Raw genomic sequence first — 10584 nt, 5'->3', positions numbered from 1 at the left:
GTGAAAGTGCTGCACTCAATATGCCAGCAAATTTGGAAAACTCAGCAGTGGCCACAGGACTGGAAAAAGGTCAGTTTTCATTCCAGTCCCAACGAAAGGCGATGCCAACGAACCCTCAAACTACTGCACAATTGCATTCATATCACGCTAGCAAAATAATGCTCAAAATTCTCCAAACCAGGCTTCAACAGAACATGAACTGTGAACTTCCAGATGGTCAAGCTGGATTTAGAAAAGGCAGAGAGGAACCAGAGATCAAATTGCCAACATCTGTTGGATCATCGAAAAAGCAAGAGAGTTCCAGAAAAACATCTACTTCTGCTTTGTTGACTACGCCAAAGCCTTTGACTGTGTGGATCACAACAAACTGTGGAAAATTCTTCAAGAGATAGGGATACCAGACCACCTGACCTGCCTCTTGAGAAACCTGTATGCAGGTCAGGAAGCAACAGTTAGAACTGGGCATGGAACAACAGACTGGTTCCAAATAGCAAAAGGAGTATGTCAAGGCTGTATACTGTCACCCTGTTTATTTAACTTATATGCAGAGTACATCATGAGAAACACTGGGCTGGAGGAAGCACAAACTGGAATCAAGATTGCTGGGAGAAATATCAATAAGCTCAGATATGCAGATGATACAGCCCTTATGGCAGAAAGTGAAGAAAAACTAAAGAGCCTCTGATGAAAGTGAAAGAGGACAGTGAAAAAGTGGGCCTAAAGCTCAACATTCAGAAAACAAAGATCCTGGCATCTGGTCCCATCACTTCAAGGCAAATAGATGGGGAAACAATGGAAACAGTGACAGACTTTATTTTTGGGGGGCTCCAAAATCGCTGCAGATGGTGACTGCAGTCGTGAAATTAAAAGATGCTTGCTCCTTGGAAGAAAAGCTAAGACCAACCTAGATAGCATATTAAAAAGCAGAGACATTACCTTGCCAACAAAGGTCCATCTAGTCAAGGCTATGGTTTTTCCAGTAGTCATATATGGATGTGAGAGTTGGGCTATCAAGCAAGCTAATCACCGAAGAATTGATGCTTTTGAACTGTGGTGTTGGTGGAGTCCCCTGGACTCCAAGGAGATCCAACCAGTCCATCCTAAAGGAGATCAGTCCTGGGTGTTCAATGGAAGGACAGATGCTGAAGCTGAAACTCCAATACTTTGGCCACTTGATGCAAAGAGCTGACTCATTGGAAAAGACCCTGATGCTAGGAAAGATTGAAGGTGGGAGAAGGGGAAGACAGAGGATGAGATGGTTGGATGGAATCACCGACTCAGTGGACATGGGTTTGGGTAAACTCCAGGAGTTGGTGATGGACAGGGAGGCCTGGCATGCTGCAGTCCATGGGGTCGCAAAGAGTCGGACACAACTGAGTGACTGAACTAAACTGAACTGAACTGTATAGCATAGGGAACTCTTCTCAATATTCTGTGAGACTAAAATGGGAAAAATCTAAAAAAACAATGGATATGTATGATGTATAACTGATTCACTTTCTTGTACACGTGAAACTAACATACCAGTAAGTCAACTGTATTCCAATAATTAAAAAAAAAAAATAAGATCCTTCTAATATGGCAATGTAATTCCCTTAGAGAAAAACTCAGAAACAAAGACTCATTCAAATTAGAGATAAAAATGTAAATCTTCATGATATAAATGCCATTCTAAGCAAGGAGTAAGGCAATGAAGACAAGAATTTATACTTAGAGACAACTAACTGAGAAAATGGAAAGTGTATCACACCCTTGGTAAAAAGTCCTAATATGCCTAGATATCATGATAAATAAAGAGACTTACAAATATCAAAAACACACATTGTGTGATTAAATTGAGAAAGAAAGTCTGAATTTTACGTTATCCTCCCGCAACTTGGAAGTAAGAAGTAAAGAGGAGAGATGCACAACCACCTGAGGAGAGGAGGGGCATTCCCAGGACACTCACTTTTCTCCTTTTCCTTTTTGTTAGTATTAACAAGTCTCCAGAGATTGGGACAACACGGACCAACTGGCTAATGGTGAGCTTTGGGCATTGAGCACTAAGGTCATACCACTGAAAATAATTGGCCGATGCCTCCAGTTCTTTAGTTTGCTTGTTCTAATATTGTGAGTCCACACCTCTGTCTCCATCCTTTGTAGGAATCTGCCTCAGAAGGTCCAGTCTGAGTGTCTCTTCCTTCCCATCCTGAGGAGGGACCCTGAGACTTCATCACACACCAGGCAGGAGATGGGCAGTGAGTCTGTGCTCCTTGGTCATGTTCCAGCAGAGATGCAGCCCAGCCCAGTAAGTGCAGAGGGAGACAGTGGTTGGCAGCGGGACTATTTCAGCTTTATTTCCTCCTCAAGAGCAACAAACATGATAGTTTTCATAGAAAGGTAGGAAGGCACCCATCTACATGGTTTTGGAATAGTGACTTTTGAAATTTATGTATTTGGTTCTGGTTGGCATATGAGAACACTCATTCAGAGTTCTCCATACACCTTACCGGTTCTGGTTCTGGCTGGCATCCTTCACGTCAGAGCAGCTAATGTGTCTCTGCAAACTTTCTTTCACACATTTAAATAAAAAGAAATGGTGATGAATAGATGATGAAAATGAAGAGGATAAAACTAATCATAGCATCATGTACTGTCAATCAAGGCTTCCTAAGTATCAGGCTCTGAGGTAGGTTTTATGTTTCTTGCTTGATTCTGTCTGCATAATCTCTTCCAAATTATTAGTGCACACATTATCATTATTTTAATAAGAGGAAGAAGCAGTGCATTTTACGTCATATCTACCAGTTCATGTTAAAGTGTTAAAGCCAAGTCTGAAGCCTGTCAGTCTGGGCAGACTGACTCCAGACACACAGCATCAAGGCAGTCTTCCCCTCTTCACCCAAACAGTCCTGTCACTTCCTGGCAGAGACTCCCTGCTTACTGTGCCCTTCCCCTTGGAGTTTTCTGGAGGGCAGAGTGTTGGGCAGGTATCACTTGCCACATATACTATCGGAAGAATGTCTGAGATCACAAATGAAGCCATAGAAATAACTGGCACCCGATACTTCAGGGTAGAACTCTGTTGATGCTGTTCTTTGATTTCACTTCATCTGTCCACTTTCTCCTCTATAGTTAGAATGAGCTAAGTCAATCATGAAGGAGACACAAAATCAGTCTTGGGGTCCAGTCCTATTAAGGAAAATGAAAATATTTAAAATAATATACTCCAGATGTATCCATAGTTATACCTCTCTACCTCTGCTGAAAATTTTCAGAAAGTCTATAAACAATGAAATTTAGGGCATGGGACTCAGAGAAGAAAAACATTTAGTTTTGAATCCTGTTTGCTTCACTCATTCTTACTGTATTGTGGGGCAATTTCTTAGAATCTTTGAGATTTAGGGTTATCGACTGAGGGATTCCTCACTAATACAGAACCACTGGATTGGGTCTAAGCAAACATCCTCACCCTCAATGCAATAACTATGTGATGGATGCACAAAGAAAGGGAAAAATACATGTTTGATTTTGCTACTAATAATGGTAAGGCTATTTGTCATATCATCAGATTTAAATATCTCTAGATCTGATGTTGTGGTTCACTTACATCCCTGACAGAACATTTTGTTTTTGTTCCTACAAGTACATCCTTCCTAGACTAAGAGAACTGAATGAAGCTCATTTATTTCTGATTCCTCAAAACCTATATCTTGTTGGTGCAGAGGAGACACCAAGAATGAAAATACCCAGTTAAGTGTTGAATAAACTCTTCTGTTTTTCATAGAAACAACATGTGAGCAATATGGTCCACATGGTGGACCCTTTATGTCAAGTGTTTTCATCCTTTTCAGAAAGTCCCACAGGACTAGAGAAAAGTTAAAACACTGGTTGTTTCTGTCTATTTCATGGACTTTCTTTGAGACTTGTTATTTTCCATTTAATAGCATCTGCAGCATTCAATCATTGAGAAGTCATTGAAGAAATTTTGATGAATATGGGGGAAAAGAGTTAGAAAAGAAGAGGACATGCACATTTTAACTCATGTGCCAAGCCGTATTTTAGGATTTGATGTTATCTGTGCTCCACCTCTGAGATAGGAAAGGCTTTGATCTCTCTGCCATATACTCCATGATACATCATTACATTTTGGGCATTGTATTTAATTAATAAACATGCATGTGTACTAAGTCACTTCAGTTGTGTCCAACTATTTGTGACCCCATGGACTGTCGCCTGCCAGGCCCCTTTGTCAATAGAGTTTTCCAGGCAAGAATACTGGAGTGGGTTGTCAAGCCCTCATCCAGGGGATCTTTCTGACCCAGGAATCGAATCTGCATCTCTTATGTCTCCTGCATTGGCAGGCAGGTTTTTTAGCGCCTCCTGGGAAGCCCTGTTAATAAATGCATTATCCCAATAATGATTAAAATTCTTTATACAAATGACCAAATATTTATTAAGTTTCCAATTTCCCTCTGGTGCCACATATACTCTAGAGTGGGTGTTAGATCTTCATGTCCAAGAAGAGAAGCACAGAGAGCTTGAGATATTTGCACACATTTCACTTACAAGGATGAAAGGCCCAGGACTCAATCACTGATCTGCTTTTTCCTGCACCAGCTCTCAATCATCTCTGCTGTAGCTAATACGTTTCTTTTCAAACCCACTTGGCTCCCATAGGTGAAAGGAAGGCAGATAATTACTTCATCCTCTTTTGGTTCAGTGAGAATCTGTGAATCATGCGGCTGAGGTCGCAGTTTACAGAGGTCATAATGGCACTAACATGGATGACTATAAGGTTTTCAATGAATAGTCATGCAAATTGCAGTCTAGCTTTGAAATTTAAGGTTGAGAAGATTTCCTATACAAGGAGAAAATGGCATGGATGCAGTTGACAGAATATTACTTTCGCACTGAAACAAATACAGGGAATTAGCTTCCCTGGTGGCTCAGACAACAAAGAATCGACCTGTGATGCAGGAGGCCCAGGTTCGATCCCTGGGTTGGGAAGATCCCCTGCAGGAGGAAGTGGCAACCCACTCCAGTATTCTTGCCTGGAGAATCCCATGGACAGAGGAGCCTGGTGGGCTCCAGTCCATGGGGTCACATAGAGTCGGACACAACTGAGCACACACATACCAAACTGGTTATGCACCCACTGTTAGAACTTAACTAATTACCACTCACACGTTATGTGCTAATTTTTGTCTGAAACAGAGAAAGGTACAAGAATTTTCATTGGATTGTTGTAAGCAGAAACTGATATAAATAAAAATAATATATGTAATGTAAACTAAATATTTATTTAATATATAAAATATATCAAATTATATATTATTGCACTTAAATGTGTTAAATTTGTTAAAGTGAAATTAATTTATATAAATATAAATTTACCAACTGAGGAAAATGGTGTCTTTCCTTATGTAATAATGTGTGTCAGGAAATTGTTTGATGTAGTTGTATGTACTTCACAAGAGACTTAACCAAAATGGTGTGGTAACGAGGTACATTGAGAGGCAATATGGATATTATTTTATTTAGGGAAGATTTTTTAAAAGCTGGTTGTATGTGTGTTAGTTGCTCCATCTTGTCCGACTCTTTGGGACCCCATGGACTGTAGTCCATGAGGCTCCTCTATCCATGGAATTCTCCAGGCAAGAATACTGGAGTGGGTTGCCATTTCCTTTTCCAGGGGATCTTCCTGACCCAGGTCTCCTGCATTGCAGGCGGATGCTTTACTATCTGAGCTACTACAGAAACCCTAAAAGCTGGTTATGGATATGCAAATGAATATTGACATTATGAAAACATTTACAAGAAAACATATATGTCAAGTTAATCACATTTGTTGCTTTGAGAATGTGTATGCAGGGAAGTGGGATTGAACTGAGGTCTCAAGAGAAGTTAAATTTTATCATTAATGTTTCAAATTTCTATGATATGTGGGATCTGAAGAAATATTATTAAATGTTTATATTTTAAGAATAGGTGTGGTATTTATGACAGTATTAATCAATAATATTTATGGAGATTTTTCTAAGTGTTGGGCAATATTCATTCTAAGGCAGTGTTGATCAAGTCCTGGTTCACAGAAGGGAGGCCAAGATACTCACCTATAGAGATCCTGAAATTGGTTCTAGGCTGAGGTCAGAGTAACTAAGCATTTTTAAGTAAGCACATGTAAGTAATTGATGAAACGGAACTGAAAACCACTGGTCTAATCAATATAAATGATTTTTTAAAACTTTTCTTGCAGTGGTCCTATTGGTAGGTTCAGTTACTATCACAATTTCATAGATAAGGAAACTGCTCAGATGTGTTTGCATCATTCTATTTAAATCTTTGTCACAACACATCCCCTCATCATTGCAATATTTTTTGAAATAGAATATGGATATATGTCTGTTGACAGATGAACAGGTAAAGAAAATGTGGAGTGTATATAAACAATGGGATATTACTCAGCCATGAGGGGAGATATAGTTAGAGAGGAATCAACATGAACCCTCTGTTATATTTTTTTTGTTCTGTGTTACATTTATGTTTTTAATTAATTTACTTATTTTAATGGAATATAATTAAAATGTTGTGATAGTTTTTGCCATACATCGACATGAATCGGCCAAAGGGACATATGTACAACCAACAAGGACTTTTTGTATAGCACAGGGAACTCTGCTCAATGCTATGTGGTAGTGTGAAGGGAAGGGGATTTTGAGGGAGGATGGGTACATTTATATGTATGGCTGAGTTCCTTTGCTGTCCGCCTGAAACTATCACAACATTGTTAACTGACTACACTCCAAAAATACAATAAAAAGTTTTTTAAAAGAGCTGTAGTTGTGAGGACTAGTGGTGGAGAAGGTAGAGAAATGTTGGTCAAAGGATATAAACTTTTGCTATAAAATGAATACATTCTGGGGATCTAATATGCAGTCTGATGACTATAGCTAATAAATTTGTATTGTGTTCTTGAAATCTGCTATGAGAGGTTTGTTTAACTTATACCACATACACGCGAGCACAAATAGAAGCTATGTAAGGTGACATATACATTAATTAATTTGATTGTGGTAGTCACAATTTGTATTGTAGTAAATCATCATTTTGTACATTTTTTCAAAAACTTCATGTGGCAAGACCCAAATATAAGCAACTTTGTCAATCACGTCAATAAACTGAAAAAAAAAAAAGAAAAACAATAAAGGAGTATTAGTTCACCAGTGAAGAATGGACTTCAAAAAATGTAAAGTGGTCTCACACATTAGACATTTAACTGAGTTGGTATGGAAACAAATAACACTGTATAAGATTAAAAAATGTTCAAGAACATTTCTAAAATTTCATTATTATTTAATCATTGACAATGCTCTGTATGCTAATGCCATTATAGTCACCAATGCTGTATGATCACATGCACTGAATTAAACCATACAGATCGAATTTTTAAGTCCACCAAAGTCAAATGAAGTATATACTAAATTATTTTTAAAATGTAACCCTGATAACTGAGTAATCACTTATTTCATGAAGGAGGGAAGACAGGAAAACCAATAATAAAACTCTGAATACAACCTAAATATGTTTTCTGATTGTGAACATTCATTTTTAGTTTAGAATCCAGATGAACAATTCCTTCTTTTCATAGAGATATAAAAATATTCCAAATAAAGGAAATAACTAGAATTGAATTTAAATAAAATAAGACTTATATAAATATGTTTAATTTCTTTGAACTATATTTTTTCTTAGAGGGGGAAGGGAATTTCTCTTTCTGTATTCAAAAGAAGTAGGCTGTATTTAACTGAGATCATAGATATATTACCTCTAATGTTCCTGTTCCCTTTCACTTTTCTGTGAAGTTTTATAATCTAAGAGTTTATAAACAGATGTGTATAACAGAAACCAAGGAGGAAAATTTCTAAGCAAATAGAATTTGTCACAGTGAGAAATATTGCTGGAAGAACAAGAGTGTATAATCTTAGAAATGAATTGCTTGAATCCAAAATATGGACACAGTGCTCAATGCCCATTTACTTACTTCCTTTGCTTCCAGCCCTCTTTTCTTTTTCCAAAGGTGTCCAAGATACACAGAACTAGAAATCTAACAAGGGTCTCAGAATTCTTCCTGATGGGACTCTCAGATGATGCAGAACTGCAACCTTTGCTCTGTGTCCTCTTCCTGTCCATGTACCTGGTCACTGTGCTGGGGAACCTGCTCATCATATTAGCCGTCACCTCTGACCCCCACCTCCACACCCCCATGTACTTCTTCCTCTCCAACCTGTCCTCGGTTGACATCGGTTTCATCTCCACCACCGTTCCCAAGATGATTGTGGACATCCAATCTCACAGCAGAGTCATCTCCTATTCAGGTTGCCTGACTCAGATGTCTATTTTTATCCTTTTTGCATGTATGGATTGTATGTTTCTTACTGTGATGGCCTATGACAGGTTTGTGGCCATCTGTCACCCACTGCACTATGTGGTCATCATGAACCCGCGCCTCTGTTGCTCCTTAGTTTTGGTATCCTTTTGTGTTAGCCTTTTGGACTCCCAGGTGCACAATGTGATTGTGTTACAACTTACCTGTTTCAAGGATGTAGAAATTTCTAGTTTCTTCTGTGATCCTTCTCAACTGCTCAACCTTGCTTGTTCTGACACTTTCACCAATAACATAATCAGCTATACTATTGGTGCCTTGACTGGTGTTCTCTCTGTCTCAGGAATCATTTTCTCTTACTGTAAAATTCTTGTCTCCATTCCGAGAGTCCCCTCATCAGGTGGGATGTACAAAGCCTTTGCCACCTGTGGTTCTCACCTGGCAGTTGTTTGCTTATTTTATGGAACATCCCTGGGTGTGTACCTCAGCTCAGCCATCTCACGGTCTCCCAGGAAGGATGCAGCAGCCTCGGTGGTGTACACTGTGGTCACCCCCATGCTGAACCCCTTCATCTACAGCCTGAGGAACAAAGACATCAAAAGGGCCTTGTGGAGGTTCCTGGCAGCACAAACTCAACTTAGGACCTGGCAACCCATTTGAGTGTATACTAGAAAATGTAGCAAAACTAAACCTGGAGATCTAAAAATTGTATCTGTCTCATGACACCATTTTTATAGCTCTTACGGTCTTCATGTCTCTCCTCACTTTCTACCTGAATATTACTTCTCTTTACGGTTTACCCCCTGCCAGTGCAGGAGTCACAAGAGACACAGGTCCAATCCCTGAGTCCGGAAGATCCCTGGAGGAGGAAATGGCAACCCACTCCAGTATTCTTGCCTGGGAAATCCCAAGGACAGGGGATCCTCGTGGGCTACAGTCCGCGGGATTGCAAAGAGTCAAACAAGACTGAGCACATGCACACACACACATGGTTTAACATGACAGTGGGGAGTTCTAAGAGCCTTTTTGTATCAAAATCACTCCTTGAATGAATCTCATTATATCTGTAGAGATTCTCTATTTTATCTTTGGTAGCCCAAGCCTCCTCAAAAGATGAATAATTTCCCCTTAATATATCAAAAATTTACAAAATTTCCAAGCCCTTATATACTTTCAATAGTAAATTCTACTATTCAAATCTGTGCATGCTGTTATGTGAGCTACATGTCACTGCTTCTCAGCCTTGGCTTTTATTGCAATCTTCTGGGAAGTTTAAAATACTGACCACTGGGTTTCACCACCAGAATTTCTGATTCAACTGAACTTGTGTGTGATCCAAGCATGAGAATTTTAAAAAGCTCTCAGGTGGTTCTAGCGTGTGCCCAAGGTTGACAACTACTGATCCAAGTCAAGCCTCTCTTTCAAAGATGAAGCTTATGCCTTGAGTCCTAATGTTGTACATGGACAAATGCTGAAGATCCAAAAGAGATCACAGGTCAAAGGGGGAAGATATGAAGACCCTGATGTGGTAACAAGCAATTCATTTTACCCATTATTTCCAATAAATTTCTTCACATAGCTTCTCTATGTTGTAAACCTGGCCTTTGCTTTAGGGTGGGGTGTTTGAAATCATGTTCCATCTTGTGGTCTATGTTCCATCAATGTCCATCTTGTGTTCATCTTACATACATTCATCAGTGGTCTGTATATGTCTCTTTGCTCTAAAAGTTCAATGGGTCCCTTTATACCCCTCCAGCCCTTGGTGAAGTAGCTTCCTCCTTCAGTTATGATCACTATGGTACCAGTTTTTTCTTGCTTGTCTTTCAGTCTTTCAACAAGTTTTTAACCAATTCTCTATATTAAATGTTCCTCTGTAAGCAGCTATTTGGTTTCTGTTGTTTTTTTGACTGAACTTTTACTGATACTGTAGCATGGGCTATAAAAATACATTGTATGGTGCCTTCAGTTACATGATTATAAAACATGCACAGGTAAGAAGTGTGGTTATCCAGAATATGTCTTAGTCATGGGTAACCAACTGGAAAATAGGTGATGATGTTATTTTTCCAATTACACATGGCTCTAATGATGCCTAAAGGTTATTAAATCACCCAGGTCATCACAACAAATGTATCTTCTTTTACGTTACTGTAGGATTGCAAAGGACCATATGGTCAGAAAGGGGAGTGTTTCCTTTGAGCAGTGGTATCCTGGTTAGG

At 39.1% G+C, this 10584-nt stretch overlaps 1 pseudogene; it reads left to right on the top strand.

Moving 5' to 3' along the window:
- The first annotated feature begins 2258 nt into the window (after positions 1-2258).
- Positions 2259-9025, top strand: LOC122440925 (annotated as a pseudogene).
- The last annotated feature ends 1559 nt before the right edge of the window (positions 9026-10584 follow it).

The sequence above is a fragment of the Cervus canadensis genome, chromosome 4 (assembly GCF_019320065.1).
Source record: "Cervus canadensis isolate Bull #8, Minnesota chromosome 4, ASM1932006v1, whole genome shotgun sequence".
Taxonomy (NCBI): domain Eukaryota; kingdom Metazoa; phylum Chordata; class Mammalia; order Artiodactyla; family Cervidae; genus Cervus; species Cervus canadensis.
The sequence above is the reverse complement of the archived record's forward strand: the minus strand, read 5'-3'. Positions and strand labels throughout refer to the sequence as shown.